Source organism: Podarcis melisellensis (genome assembly GCF_964234715.1).
Source record: "Podarcis melisellensis genome assembly, chromosome: 10".
Lineage (NCBI taxonomy): Eukaryota > Metazoa > Chordata > Lepidosauria > Squamata > Lacertidae > Podarcis > Podarcis melisellensis.
The window spans coordinates 67,329,960-67,345,850 of NC_138542.1; positions in this window are offsets into that span (position 1 = coordinate 67,329,960).

Sequence of the window (15,891 nt, forward strand, 5' to 3'; positions counted from 1 at the left end):
GACACGGAGCAATGGATCCAAACTACAAGAAAGAAGATTCCACCTAAACATTAGGAAGAACTTCCTGACAGTAAGAGCTGTTCGACAGTGGAATTTGCTGCCAAGGAGTGTGGTGGAGTCTCCTTCCTTGGAGGTCTTTAAGCAGAGGCTTGACAACCATATGTCAGGAGTGCTCTGATGGCGTTTCCTGCTTGGCAGGGGGTTGGACTCGATGGCCCTTGTGGTCTCTTCCAACTCTATGATTCTGATTCTATGGTTCTATTCTAACCTGAGTAACACAGTCCAGGTCCAGTCCTGAATCCAAGGGTTCCACGAGGAGTCAGTCCAACAGGGTCAAGGCAGGACACGAGGCAGGAAACCACGCAAGGTCAGGCACAGGATCTCAGACAGGTTCTGGCAAACAGCAATGTTGCTCCCGCAATGGGGTCCAACAGCCTTTTATCTATGTTGGGGTAATGGCCGTTGCTGGTCCCCCGGAGACTTCTAAAAGTCTGGTAGTTGTTGTTCTCTTTGACATCTGGTGGGAGGGCGTTCCACAGGGCAGACGCCACTACCGAGAAGGCCTCCTGCCTGGTTCCCTGTAGCTTTGCTTCTCGCAATGAGGGAACCACAAGAAGGTCATCGGCGCTGGACCTCAGTGTCCGGGTAGAACAATGGGGGTGGAGACACTCCTTCAGGTATACTGTATGGGATAAAGGTAAAGGTACCCATGACCATTAGGTCCAGTCGAGGCCAACTCTGGGGTTGCAGCGCTCTTCTTGCTTTATTGGCTGAGGGAGCCAGCGTACAGCTTCCGGGTCATGTGGCCAGCATGACTAAGCCGCTTCTGGCGAACCAGAGCAGCGCACGGAAACGCTGTTTACCTTCCCGCCGGAGCGGTACTTATTTATCTACTTGCACTCTGATGTGCTTTCAAACTGCTAGGTTGGCAGGAGCTGGGACCGAGCAACGGGAGCTCACCCCATCACAGGGATTTGAACCTCCGACCTTCTGATCGGCAAGCCCTCAGCTCTGTGGTTTAGACCACAGCGCCACCAGGGTCCCACTGAGATATAAGGTATAAATGCCCAAAGTAAATAAATAAACATGATACATTAAGTGTTGTCAGAGGAGTTGGAGCTGTGTAGAGTAAGGAAGGGGAGCCCGAAATTTGTGTTGTGGAAGACTTTGTCAGACATCTTCCAGGTGCCACAAGGGTCTCTGTGCCACTACTAATTAGAATAATCAGGCTTCTTCTGCTACTCTTGATGGCTGCCTAGGGAAGCTGTGGCAAATAGCCGAGATGATGAAGTTATCAAATTATATTAGAAGAAAAGAGAGCACACAACAAACAGATCCTCAGGAAATTGGATTTTATTTGCATACAATAAATAAGGAATACGGTGGCAAATGCACAGCCATTTGTTTTGCTACACATTTGCTGTGCTGTGCTGCAAATCGTTGCTTTATGTCACTTTTGTTTTGTTTCCCTTTCGAAAGAACTGGATTTCAGAGTGGGAAGAAACACCAGGGCTTGAGAGTCAGTGTTGCGTAGTGGTTAGAGCAGTCGTTCCCAAACTTGGGTCTCCGGCTGTTTTTTTACTACAACTCCCATCAATCCCTAGCTAGCAGGACCAGTGGTCAGGGATGATGCGAACAGTAGTCAAAAACCAGCTGGAGACCCAAGTCTGGGAAGATTAGAATAGAACATGGGTAGGCAAATAAGGCCCGGGGGCTGGATCCGGCCCAATCGCCTTCTCAATCCAGCCCACGGATGGTCCGGGAATCAGCGTGTTTTTACATGAGTAGAATGTGTCCTTTTATTTAAAATGCATCTCTGGGTTATTTGTGGGGCATAGGAATTTGTTCATTTTTTCCCTTCAAAATATAGTCTGGCCCCCCACAAGGTCTGAGGGACAGTGGACCGGCCTCTCCTGAAAAAGTTTGCTGACCCCTGGAATAGAGTGTCAGACCAGAAACTGGGAGAGCCGGGTTCAAATCCCCACTTGGCTATGAAGCTCACTGGGTGCGACCTTGAGCCAGTTGAGAGCCAGTGTGGTGTAGTGGTTAAGAGTGGTAGACTCGTAATCTGGTGAACCGGGTTCAATTCCCCACTCCTCCACATGCAGCTGCTGGGTGACCTTGGGCCAGTCACACTTCTCTGAAGTCTCTCAGCCCCACTCACCTCACAGAGTGTTTGTTGTGGGGGAGGAAGGGAAAGAAAATTGTGAGCCACTTTGAGACTCCTTAGGGTAGTGATAAAGCAAGATATCAAATCCAAACTCTTCTTCTCCTTCTCCTTCTCCTTCTCCTTCTCCTCCTCCTCCTCCTCCTCCTCCTCCTTCTTCTTCTTGTGAGGACTCAATGAGGAGGGGGGAACCATGTATGCCACCTTGAAGAAAAAGGCGGGATAGAAACACAATCATTAAAATAATAAATTGAGTTGGCCTTTGGCATGATGAAGCCAATGTTCTTCCCGGTCTGCCTCTGACTCCATTGTCTCCTCACTGCTGCTGCTGACACCCCATCAAGGATTGTGAATGCCATCCCCTTCCATGACATGGTGGCGTGGAGGTTAAAGTGCCAAACTAGGACCTGAGAGACCAGAGTTCGAATCCCAGCTCCGCCACAAAGTTCACTGGGCGATCTTCAGTCAGTCACAAGGCTTTCTCGGCCTAACCCGCCTCACAGGGTTGTCGTGCTGATGGCAAACCAATGGGACTCACTTTTGTTGGTTGTGGGTGAACATATCAGACGACACAGCGATTCTTCAAACAGCTCTTGTTTATTCGCAGAACAGAACTGGGCTGAAGGGTTCAGCCAACCTGCTTATATAGAGCTCAACTACAAAGTAACAGTAACAACTTACTGTAACTATCCAATCACTGAATGTCACTTTCAATTCCTTATTTGCATATGTGGACCTGAGTGAAAACTATCTACAGTATTCCCCTGCTGGCCCAGGGTGAGAACTTCAGTACTGTCAGGAGTGATTGGTGGGTGCTAGTAGAGATAAGAGTCCGGGAATCCAGCCATATTTACAAAGATTTATTGGTTTCTTCAAGCTATGTACAAGAGCTCAAAAGTCCGTCTCCATCATCGTGAGTCAGTTGCCTCGATTGAAGGGGCTTTCCGTTTTCCCCAGCATATCCATTTCCTGAGCCCAACCCCCTTCCTTCCTCTGTTAGGAGAGTGGCTGGGCCCCGGAAGTGGCTCCCCGCTCTCATATTCATTGCCTCCTGACAGCCCTTCGTCACCTTCCTCCTCCGAGGAAGAACAGCAGCTGATTAACGGAGTCTGATCTCTGCAAGTCCCCATTCTCTCCCCCTTCTCTGCCTCCAATTCCCTGACAAGTACATAACAACTTTTGCATAGAAATGAAAGCAGAAAGTGAGACCTCAAGACCCTCCAACATTTCTACAATGAAAATAAGGGCATCCTATTGCTTAATAATAGTAATAGTAATATTTTTACCATTTTTGCCCTGCTCATCTGACTGCGTTGCCCCAGTCACTCTGGGCAGCTTTCAACATATATGAAAACACAATAAAACATTGAACATTAAAAAAAAACCCTTCCCTATACAGGGCTACCTCCAGATGGCTCAAAGGTTGGATAACTCCATATTCTCCAACGTGTCTCTGATGAAAATAGGGATGTCCTAAGGAAAAGGAGGACATTCCGGGATCAGATCAGAAACCGGGAGGGTTTCTGTAAATCCAGGACTCTCCCTGGACAGTAAGGACGCTTGTAGGGTCTGATGTTGCCAAATTCCACCCTAAACGGCCACCACCTGCTACCCCCAAACTCTAAAATGGTGTCCCTTGTCACCATTCCCAAACAGACTATGCTTCTTGGCTTAGCAGTTTACGTAGCTGTGTCATGTTAACAGATTTCTGATCAGCACACCAAGTAACTTCTCTCTCTTGGAAAACTGTAATGAATATTCTCCACCGCCCAACCCCATTCAGCTTTCTGAGAGCTGTAAGTCGGTGCCAACAGATGCGCAATGCATAGTTATAGCTGAGGGATAACTCAAGGTAGACTGCCTTTCCCCAGGGGGGACGAATGTTCTTTGGAGGTTGTTGGGGTTTCTTGCAAGACTATAAACCAGGCTTATGCTAAAGCTCAGATGGGAATGTCAGAAAGAGGGAAGTAAATTTGCTAATTGGCTGATGGGCCTTTGTTGTAACAGTTTGTTTGTTCTGCATGCACAATGTGCGAGGAAAATGCTTTTGCAAGTCAATGAATTGCTAGCTTCACAGATTTGAAGGCAGAATCACAGGCCGGGTGACATCCCCAAAGATCATGCAGCTTTTTCCACTGCTTTAAGGCAGGGGTAGCCCCCCTTTTTGGGACGCGGGTGGCGCTGTGGATTAAACCACAAAGCCTAGGACTTGCTGATCAGAAGGTCGGTGGTTCGAATCCCCACAATGGGGTGAGCTCCTGTTGCTCGATCCCTGCTCCTGCCAACCTAGCAGTTCGAAAGCACGTCAGAGTGCAAGTAGATAAATAGGTACCACTCTGGCGGGAAGGTAAACGCGTTTCTGTGTGCATCTCTGGTTCGCCAGAAGTGGCTTAGTCATGCTGGCCACATGACCCGGAAGCTGTACACTGGCTCCCTCGGCCAATAAAGCGAGATGAGCGCCACAACCCCAGAGTCGGCCACAAGTGGACCTAATGGTCAGGGGTCCCTTTACCTAGTCCCCCCTTTTAAACCCAGAAGTGTATTTGGAAATTGAAATATGATTGTGGGCACCTTCCACAGAATCACTGCCAACAGGGGCCTGATTAGTTCGAAAATTTTGCTGGGGAGTCGGAGTTCACCTAGTCATGAAGAAGAAATAACTTGCCCAAGAAACTGGGTGCAAATTTCCCTGGGAGTGGTGGAGGGAAAAATTGAGGTGGGTCCTTAAATCCCCAACGTTTCCAGGTAGGGCTAAGAAACTCTGGAGAGTGGCTGGCAGTCAGTGTAGACAACACTGAACTAAATGGAATAATTGGTCTGAATTCTCGAAGCTACCAGCATGAGTTTGACCAAACTGCGGGAGGCAGTGGAGGACAGGAGTGCCTGGCGTGCTCTGGTACATGGGGTCATGAAGAGTCGGACACGACTAAACGACTAAACAACAACAACAAGGCAGATTGCTATGTTCCTAGTTTTCTACTTGGATGGTTTTTTAAAGAAAATTGTTGGTGGTGGTGTTATGTACTGAAGTTCTCACCCTGGGCCAGCAGGGGGATACTGTAGATAGTTACGCAAATGAAGGATCGAGGTGACGTTCAGTGATTGGATAGTTTGTATGCAAATGAAGGATCAAAAGTGACGCTCAGTGATTGGATAGTTTTAGAAAGTTGTTACAGTAACAAGGTACTGGAGCTCTATATAAGCCGGCTGACTGAGGCCTTCAGTTCAGTTCTGTTCCAGCTTACAAATAAAGAGCTGCTTTGGAGAAATTGCTGTGTCGTCTGCTATGTCAACCCACAACTTAACAGTTGGCATCTGTCCGTCTTGGAGGACAATGGAAGAGTACGTTTTTTGGGGGTGAAGTCAAACGGCTGAAGAGTTACAGCGCCTGCTGTGGTTGCAGAGGCCGACACAGGAGAGACATGTTTTGTTGCAGCTGGGGCAGAGGGAGTCATCACTCAAAGTGCCACATTTGGCTTAGTGGCTGCCAGTCGCTGACTCCACCCTCTGGATGATTCTTGCTTCCTTTCCCCATCTTTCCAAGATAGAGAGGGGGAAGAGAGAGAAAGACACACACCTCTGTCTTTTGGTTGTGATGAACCAGCTCATCGATAACTTTAGATGAAGCACACTTGCTTAGTTAATTCGACACCTTGAGATAAGTTGGCTTTGAATGCTTCCTGATTTATTTACACCCAGCCAAATGCAAATTGCATCAACGGGAGTCATTGCAAGAGGGATTTTTTTTGGGGGGGGGATTGTTGTTGCTTGGGGTCTGTTTCAACGCCGCTCATTAGTCTCCAAAGCTGTGCTTCTCCGCCACCTGTTGTGTTTCATATATTTTTATAAGCTGCTTCCCTCTAATAAATGAAATTACACTTTGGTGGTAAACCTCTCCCATAAGCAATCAGAGGCGAGCCGTCTCTCCACACACAAGCACCGCCGGGGCTGCCGTCACATCGTCAAGTTATAATGCGAGCTGGTTATTAGCTTTATCCTAGCCTGACACTTCCGATGTCAGATTGCCAGGGGAAGTCAAACGCTCCCGCGACTGTAGGAATCAAAAATGTTAGCTCAGTGTGGTGCTGATAATGCCAAGGTTTTAGGTTCAATCCCCAAAGAAGAGTGCTGTGTAACTCAAAACCTCGCACATGTTCTTTTCAGCCTAGGGCAGCCATGATTGAGGCATTTTTTTTTCGCTGGCTCTGAGCCTGTTCTAATATAGGTCACCGTGATGACTTGCTTCAAATCAACAAGTGTTCGAGATGGACTAGTGACACAAATAGGGCGTTACCGGGGACAGACCAGCTTTGAGCAATATATCCTAGGGGACAAATAGCTAAAGTGATGGACTTTATCTAACTGACCTGAGTTCATTTGTTTGGGGTGGAGGTGCTGTTAAAACGACAAGCTAATCCCTGGCTATAAATATACCGCAGTGAGATTTTGCCATCTGCATTTGCGTGAATCTGCCTGTCTCTCATTTAGTCAGCAAAACGATCCGTTATTTAGTGTTTGGGGCATGTGTACTTAATGAATTGTTCCTCGCAGCCAGCTTGCCTGTGGGTCTCTTTCGCTTCGCCAGCTGCTGTGAAGTGATAAGAAGAACCCAGCGCATGCCTGAAACGAGACACAGTCGCTAAGAAAGAGTACAGCTCCCCTCTTTGCTCCACCACTCAAATATTTCTGGGCTCCTTAAAATGAAGGCGTCGCTGTACATAGACATGGGCTCATGTACAATTCTGCCCCAAGTCATGGAGCAGTGGAAAATGTGTGGGTGGGTGTGGGTGGGTGGGTGTAAAACAAGCAAACCACAAAACAGTGTGCTATTGGATTCATCAAACAGATTGTGAAAAAGAAGCTGGTTGTTTAAAAAACGGTGTTTGCAAAGGACTTGAGACAGCTGCTGCCATCCAGAGGTTGGAACTGGGGCTTGCACACAGAGGAGGAAATAAAATACAGTTGCCGAAGAATGGATGCTTTTGAATTATGGTGCTGGAGGAGACTCTTGAGAGTCCCATGGACTGCAAGAAGATCAAACCTCTCCATTCTTAAGGAAATCAGCCCTGAGTGCTTACTGGAAGGACAGATCCTGAAGCTGAGGCTCCAGTACTTTGGCCACCTCATGAGAAGAGAAGACTCCCTGGAGAAGACCCTGATGTTGGGAAAGATGGAGGGCACAAGGAGAAGGGGACGACAGAGGACAAGATGGTTGGACAGTGTTCTCGAAGCTACCAACATGAGTCTGACCAAACTGCGGGAGGCAGTGGAAGACAGGAGTGCCTGGCGTGCTCTGGTCCAGGGGGTCACGAAGACTAAACGACTAAACAGCAACAACCTTATTTTACGAATTTAATCCATTCCGGAAGTCCGTTCTTAAACCAATGTGTTCTTAAACCAAAGCATGCTTTCCCATAGCAACGGGGGACTCAATTTACAAATGGAGCACACTAAACAGGAAGCGGAGCATGTTCTGCTTCCAAGGCAAAGTTCACAAACCAAAACACCTACTTCCGGGTTTTCAGCGTTCTTAATCCAAGTTGTTCATAAACTAAGCTGTTCTTAAACCAAGGTACCACTGTATACCTGCCCTTACATTTTGGCATTTATTTATTTTTTACATTCTGTGCAGCAATCATTGGGATCGTGCTCCCCCCCCCCCTAGAAAAAGAATTATTTCTTAACAGCTGGGGGGGGGGAAATCATATCCTTCATTATTTCTCCAATGAAAATAACAACATCCTAAGGAAAAGCGGGACATTCTGGGTTCAAAGCAGAAACCGGGATGGAGTCTGTAAATCCGGGACTGTCCCTGGAAAATAGGAACACTTGGAAGGTCTGGAAAAATCTTCTATACAAACAAAATCATCCATGATAGTGGACATGTTTGCTTTGTTCAGCTCTTGGGAGACACGATTCAGACACAGGTGTAACTTCTGCAAGGTGCATCTCAAGAGAAATGAGACAGGTGTTGACCTAGCTAATAATTGTCCGTCCCCACATACTCCTTTTGAATCTCTCCAGGATTATCTATTAGATACTGTGAAACCTACAAGAACAAATTGCTTAGTGGGATCTTGGCTTGCCGCTCGCTAAAGAGGTCTCTGTGCAATTCAACAGTCACATAAATCAGGGAAAGGCTCTTCTTGTGTCAAGATGTTTCGGGTTTATTAGCTGTGTCCTTAATAGCGGCAGCTTGGTTTCGGGACTTGGCTCAACAACCTGTCAGCTTCCACTCCTGAGAAAACAAGGAAGTATTAATTAACACAGGAGAAGGCAAAGCCCAGGGCCAAACTTTGACAATGTGTCTGCATTTTGCATGCAGGGTTTTTTTTTGGGGGGGGGGTTTGCAGGAAATCCAAACAGCATTAGCTGGGGGTTAATAATTATTGGAATCATAGAAGACATGAAGTGGAGGTAGCTGCAATGGTGTCATAAGAGGGGCGTGCGTGTGCGCCCCAGGTGCCATGTCTGGGGGGTGACAAGAAGGCACCCCGTGGGGGCTCGCCCCACTGCGGCGGCACAAGCAGCCATCGCGCTGCCACAGCTACATGTGGAGTATCCTCCGTTTGTGGCTGCAGCTGCGAGCAGAGGATGCCAGCGGCAAACCGCTATGTACAGCGCATGTGTGGTGTCGCATGCATGCACTGTACATAACGATGCCACACATGCGCTGTACATAGCGGTTTGCCGTCAGCGTCGCTCGAGCGCCGTACAGACAGCAGTGGGATCCCTCCGTCACCACTACAGCCACATGTAGAGTGTCCTCCATTCATGGCTGCAGCCATGAGCAGAGGATCCCGGCACTGTCCGTATGGCGCTAGAGTGCCGCCGTCGGCAAACCGCTATGTGCAGCGCATGTGTGGCATTGCTACATACGGTGCATGTGTTGTACATAGCGACGTCGCACAAGCGCCCTACGTAGCGATGCCCCGCCCTGGGTGTCACGATGCCTTACGGTCTTCAAACAAAACATCTTTTTTTAAAAACCTCCCGGGCCACAGGGAGGTTAGGCTGGCCTTGACCAGAGCCAGGGCTTTTTCAACCGTGGCCCCCATCTGGTGGAATGCTCTGTCACAAGAGACTGGGGCCCTGTGGGACTTGACATCTTTCCGCAAGGCCTGCAAGACAGAGCTGTTCCACCAGGCCTTTGGCCAAGGCACAGTCTGACCCCCTCCTTTGGTAATCCTCACAGAACTCTAGCCCAATGGATGCCATTGATTTGATTTTGATTTGATTTTAGAATGAATTGATTTTAGAATGCTGTGTTACTTTTAATGTTGTTAGCTGCTCCGAGCCCAGCTTTGGCTGGGGAGGGTGGGATATAAATAAAATTTTATTTTATTTTTATTATTATTCGTTCACCCCTGGGTGGCTGAGCTTTCGGAAAAGAAAAGTTGTGCATTTCACATGAAGGCTGCCATCGGAAAATATCTTCACTCAAATAAGGCCTATTGATTTTGGTGGAGTTAACATCCAAGTCAACGTACTTAGGACTGTCGTCATCTTTCAATTTTCATCTTATGATTCAGTTATAACTGACGTGTTTGAATCCCGCTTGCGCGTTTCCCACAGGGATCTGGTTGGCCGCTGTGAGAACAGGATGCTGGACTAGAAGGGCCTGATCCAACAGACTCTTCTTATGTTCTAAACTTTTATCTGAAAAGTGAATGTCCTTCAAGGGACCACAGGAGTCTTGCAATCAGGTGGGACAGGTAGGTGGTGATCTGTTTATTGAAGGAAGTGGCTGTCCTGCCTCCCTTTTGCCCTCTGCCATCACTTAACTCTGAGGGGACTGAGGCTCTTTTTATAGAAACCTGGATAATCTGATACGTGTCTACTCAGATCAGGAGCAAGCCCCATTGAGTTCAGTGAGATGTATATCCCGGCAAGCTGTGTTCGAAATTAGCCATTTGCCAGCTGCATTTTGCACCTAGCTATCAGCAACTATCAGCTATCTGCGGTGAAGGGGGAAGGAATGGGTTCCTGTGCAGTCAGTCTGAAACAGGACCCCAAATCCTCATTTTTCCTCCTCCAAGGGAGCATTTCTAAAATGCATTAACTTGAGCTCTTGAGTCAATGTATAAACAGAAAACCAGATGTATAAACAAGTGCTCAAAGCCCTCTCCTTTATCAGTCCGTGACGGCAATGGATGACCTTGCCAGTTCCGAATGGAGCAGGGATGGCACCTCTGGATCTTATCTTACATCCTGACCACAAAGACGCATAGACCTTGTCAGGTCTGACAAGAGACCCAGGAACGGCGCCAGGAGTGTTCTTAAAGTTCGTGACCTCCTGCCCCAAGATAAGAGGAATATCTGTTTATGGTCATGGATGTCAACTTACGTGTATAAGCTGACGAGGTTGGATTCCTGGGGAAGGGGGGAGAGGGTGCCTGGAGGATATATATACTGCATGAAATTTCTCATTTCTTTGGACTTGCTGTGAGCTGACCACGCAAGTGCCTTCTGCTCTCCGGAGAGCAGAATAAACTCTTTCTCTGAATCAACCTCGGTGTCTTTTGACTTCCTTCCTCCCGTCCGGGAGCAACGCAGATCCCACCAGTCGGTAAAGTCTAAGAAGGCTACAGCGGGAGGCAGTGGAAGACAGGAATGCTGTGGTCCATGGGGTCACGAAGAGTCGGACACGACTAAACAACATCAGCAACTTGCAACCAAGTGAGGATGCCTGGGTGCCAAGATGGTGCCTGACATCTCCACTGTTTGGAGGTGTATACCTGGGGATTTTTGGATCTTTATTTTTTTAATAATTTCTATTAAGTTTCCCATTTTAACAATCCAATCACATCACATTAAATGTTCCCAATTATACAAATGCATGTCAATTAGTCCAAATATTCTGCCTAAATTATATTTTTTTTGTTGAGACATCCCATGCTTCAAGTTTGTTTGGGCCTCTGATCATCTCATATCTCTGCTGCCTTGGGTAGTCTTTCCAATAGTTCCTTTAAATCTTCCTGTTGTTAATCTTCCTTCTTTCATGGCCTCTGAGTCGTTTCCACAAGCGAGTTGAAGTAAGCAATGATGTCTTTCTGTGTGGATTTTAGTGTATCGTTCTCCTCATTTGTTGCAGTATCTCCTCACACGCAGGTGTTTGTGGTGAATCAATCCAAAAGTCATTTCGCTGCTGGCAGACACCATCTTGGGGATTTTTGGATCTTGACTGTTTTCACACACACTAATACTAATAGGACGCGGGTGAACATATCAGACGACACAGCGATTCTTCAAACAGCTCTTGTTTATTCACAGGCCAGGACAGAACTGAACTGAAGGGTTCAGCCAGCCTGCTTATATAGAGCTCCACTAAAACGCAACAGTAACCATTTTCTGTAACTATCCAATCACTGAACGTCACTTTCAATCCTTTATTTGCATATGTGGACCTGAGTGAAAACTATCTACAGTATTCCCCTGCTGGCCCAGGGTGTTAACTTCAGTACATAACAAATACGCCATCCCAGAATAAATTTCAGGGACCAAAAGGTTTTTTCTATGCGGCCTGAGCAAGAGCAGTGAACAAAGTTATAACTAGTTGTTGTCGCTTGTCTTCACTTACCCCGTCCCAGTGCCCTGCTCACAGCTGTGGAGAATATTTTTTAGGTTATGAACGCTTCATTTCACTATTAAGAAAAAGAAGTTGGAATAGACTAATAGATATGTGAACTGTCCCTGGATCAAAGTTCTCAAAGTTCTTAACCTACCTCATGGTTGTCATCTGAACTGGCCAGATATTTAACTGAGAATCAATCCAAGTCAGTCCATCATTTGGAAAATTAGACTTTAGAGCCGTCTTATACAAAAATGGCACCTAGATATACTGTTCTGGTGACTGTAACCTTGGTTCAAGGATCTATTTGGCGCCTAACATAGACAGTGGTACCTCGGGTTAAGTACTTAATTCGTTCTGGAGGTCCGTTCTTAACCTGAAACTGTTCTTAACCTGAAGCACCACTTTAGCTAATGGGGCCTCCTGCTGCTTCCGTTCTGCCAGAGCACAATTTCTGTTCTCATCCTGAAGCAAAGTTCTTAACCTGAAGCACTATTTCTGGGTTAGTGGAGTCTGTAATCTGAAGTGTATGTAACCTGAAGCGTATGTAACCCGAGGTACCACTGTATCTGAGTTTCTAACACTGCTGGCAAGTGTTCAAAAGACTGGATTTTTTCTTTCTTTCTTTCTTTCTTTCTTTCTTTCTTTCTTTCTTTCTTTCTTTCTTTCTTTCTTTCTTTCTTTCTTTTTTAAAGGGGGGGGTTTTCATCTCCAAGCAAAAATAAACAACAGGAAACCGCTGAAGGTGCTGTGATGCTCACAGAGGAGCCTATAAATCACTTGGAAACAAACTGCAAGGAATATAACAAAGCAGCGGAATGAATGAAAATGAACTGTGCTGCTTAATAAAAAAAAGATTTTTGTAATTATGGTACTATCCAGCCATCCATCTTCAGCGATCCTCTGCAGTACTTTCCTGTGAGACGAGGAAGATGGATTGTCCTCCCCTCCCTTTTCCACTGTACAGATTCAGCATGTTAAATGGTACTATAAAATATATTATTCATATGTACAGGAGTCTTCTCTGGGGGTTGCATATTCCTTCCCACACCCTTCCAAAGACTACAGCTCAGGACTTGGTTCTGGTAGGGCACACAGAAGACCTTAAAATTTCCCCCACCCCATCATGAGTCAAGCTTCTACCAGCCTTTGCTTGCAAAGAGGACAAACATATATGGCACTGATTTGAGGCCTGGGTTGTTTATTCTTAGACTTAGCCTTCCCACTCCCATGTTTCAGATGGGATAGATAGCCACTCTTTTTTCCTTTATAAAAGGCAACTTTTAGGGTGCTATCCACTGAAATAAAAAAATAAAGGTCATATATATATATATAATAATAAATAAAAAAATAAAGGTCATATATATATATATAATAATAAATGTTCATAAATGTACCAAGCAAACACGTACATAAATATATAAACCACATGTCTGAAGCAGCACAGGAAAACAGCCCTGAAGCCATTTTGGCTCCCAAACTGACCAAATGTTTTCCTCTGCAAAGTCAAAGGAAAATGGAAAAGCCTCCCCATTGTCTTTTCCTTCACAAATCCCATCTTAAGGGTATGCCTGTGTATGAATAGGGTGAGCCTGTGACCTGGCTCAGGAACTAAGTATTTATCATTACAAAAGACTGGCCAGGCTCCCCCAGGGTATCCAATCAAGTAAGCATTAATAGGTAACCTGCCAGACAGGAGGTAAACAACACACTCAGATTTCTGCTGTAGACCGCCCTTTCTGTGATGTAGGTATGATGTAGGGTGGTCTTGAGCTACACCCTTTCTGTGATGTATGTATGATGTTTCTGGGGGTGGTCTTGGACTACAGGGCGGGCAATGTAAAATGTCTATATAAGGGCGGGCATACCTGGGTTCTGGGTCCTCCTCCTTTCCTGCATGTGAGGGGAGCACCCTGTTGCAACAGTTCAATAAAGATCAGGCTTACTAGCGGCTTAGCTTCTCAATATTCTCTGGTTGGCCTCTGTTCTTTTCTCCGACTGATGGAGAACCTACAGGGCTCTTATGTCCCCCATAAGGGAATAAGGGCAGATTTTCATTTATTACACCAGGGACAGTCCCGGATTTACAGAAGTTGTCCTGGTTTCTGATTTGATCCTGGAATGTCCCACTTTCCCTTAGGATGTCCCTATTTTCTTCAGAGAAATGTTGGAGGGGATGGAGTTATGTGACCTCAGAGCCAATGAAATAAGTAACTACACAGCCTATAGAACAGTGTTTTTCAACCTTTTTTGGGCAAAGGCACACTTGTTTCATGAAAAAAATCACGAGGCACACCACCATTAGAAAATGTTAAAAAAATTAACTCTGTGCCTATATTGACTATATATAAAGTAATTCTCTTGAATAGGAATCAAATAAACACAAAGAAAGTATTTTATAATTACTTTATTATGAAATAGTAAGTAAACAGAAATATGAAAAATTATAAAATACTTTATTTTTAAATCTTTCGAATTTTTCAATTTTTCCCACGGCACACCAGGCAACATCTCGCGGCACACTAGTGTGCCGCGGAACAGTAGTTGAAAAACACTGCTATAGAAGACATCTGAAGACAGCCCTGGATAGGGAAGTTTTTTAATGTTTTGATGGGTGGGGAATAATAATAATAATAATAATAATAACGACATCCCTATTTACATTGGAGAAATGTTGGAGGGTGTGCATTTTGGGGTTTGCCTCAGGTGCCAAGCTGTCTTGGGCCGGCCCTGAAACAGACCATCTCTACAAATGTGTCACGTTTTCCAAAACATGGACTCTGCTCCACATAATGTGCCTCAGGGCTGTTGTCTCACTCTGTGTTATTTTAATTCCCTTTTCTTCAAGCTTTGCTGCAGTTCGTTTGGACGTCCTTGTCAGTGCTGCCATAAATAAAGCTCTCCCAGTTGTGCTCTAGGAGCGGAATATGCCGAGCGATCTTGGCCGTAACGTCTGAGAAAACAGGGAGTCGACAAAATTAAGAAAACCTGGCGAGGACGACTTTAAGCACCAGATGGAGACGTACTTTTAAAGTCAACTCTAAAGGCGACGCGAGGAAAATGAGGAGAAGTGCTGATGGCGCCATATGATGCTTTATGGATGCTGAAATGATGACCTTAGATATTATAGGAGAGAGGATAATTGCTCTGTTTTCTCTGCCACACTTACACCTTAAAGCAGTCCTAAAGCAGTCAACAGCGGAAAAGCATAAATTAGAATCCCAGGTGGAAAACGGGATTAAAATTGACCTTCACACTCACTGAAGTCTCTGATGGAAAGATCTAAGCAGGAAGAGAGGGACCTGCCTTTGACTGACTCAGACCATCGGTTAAAGTAGCACCTGCTGCTTCTTCCATATCTCAAGCACGCGTTCAAAGCATTGAGCCTTTATACGTTATTTTAAAAAGCTGACGAGTTTACAAGCATGAGGTCCTGGAGAAATGTGACTAGTCCAAAACTCCTCCTACAGTTTTGCCTGCGCTGGAACGTACAGGTTTATTTTGAATTCTGCTTTAGGCAAAAGCAGCAATGAAAAGCATTGCTTACGTTGCCATTTCTTAAGCATTCACTGTTTCATAGTATGTATGGGGTTGTGGCAGCTTTTTCCATTGATTTCAAACCTGCCCACGCTCTCTGACTGCAAGTTGTTTTGGGGAAGCATCCCCCAAAAAAACATACTTGCTTCGATGCTGATAGCTGCAAAGGAGTTTGCAGGAATGATGCAAACACCTGCTTGTCTTCTTTGCAACAACATCCTTTCAACCCATTGCAGATATCTCAGGCTGGATCTAGATGTCAAAGAAGCAATTCAGGTAAACGCGTTGTAAACTCATGAAGGGAAATCCAGTAGGGGAAAACGGGACTCCACAGCGCCATCTGGTGCCACAATGTTATATCGCATACACAACACATATAAAGCACTTTTTCTTTACCAATCTAGCTGAGTCCTTAATCTGTTTTAAGTGGGCTTATTTATTAAAGCATCTCACACAGCGACCAGTTTAAATATGGCAAAGTATGTTCAAACTGTTTTGCTTGGGGGCGGGGGATATAAAACGATGCTCACAGTTATTTCTTTTTGGCTCCGTTGTTCTCATCTATTTGACTGGCACTTGTCTCTCGGGGGGACGGGGACTTCTGCATTAAAACTCA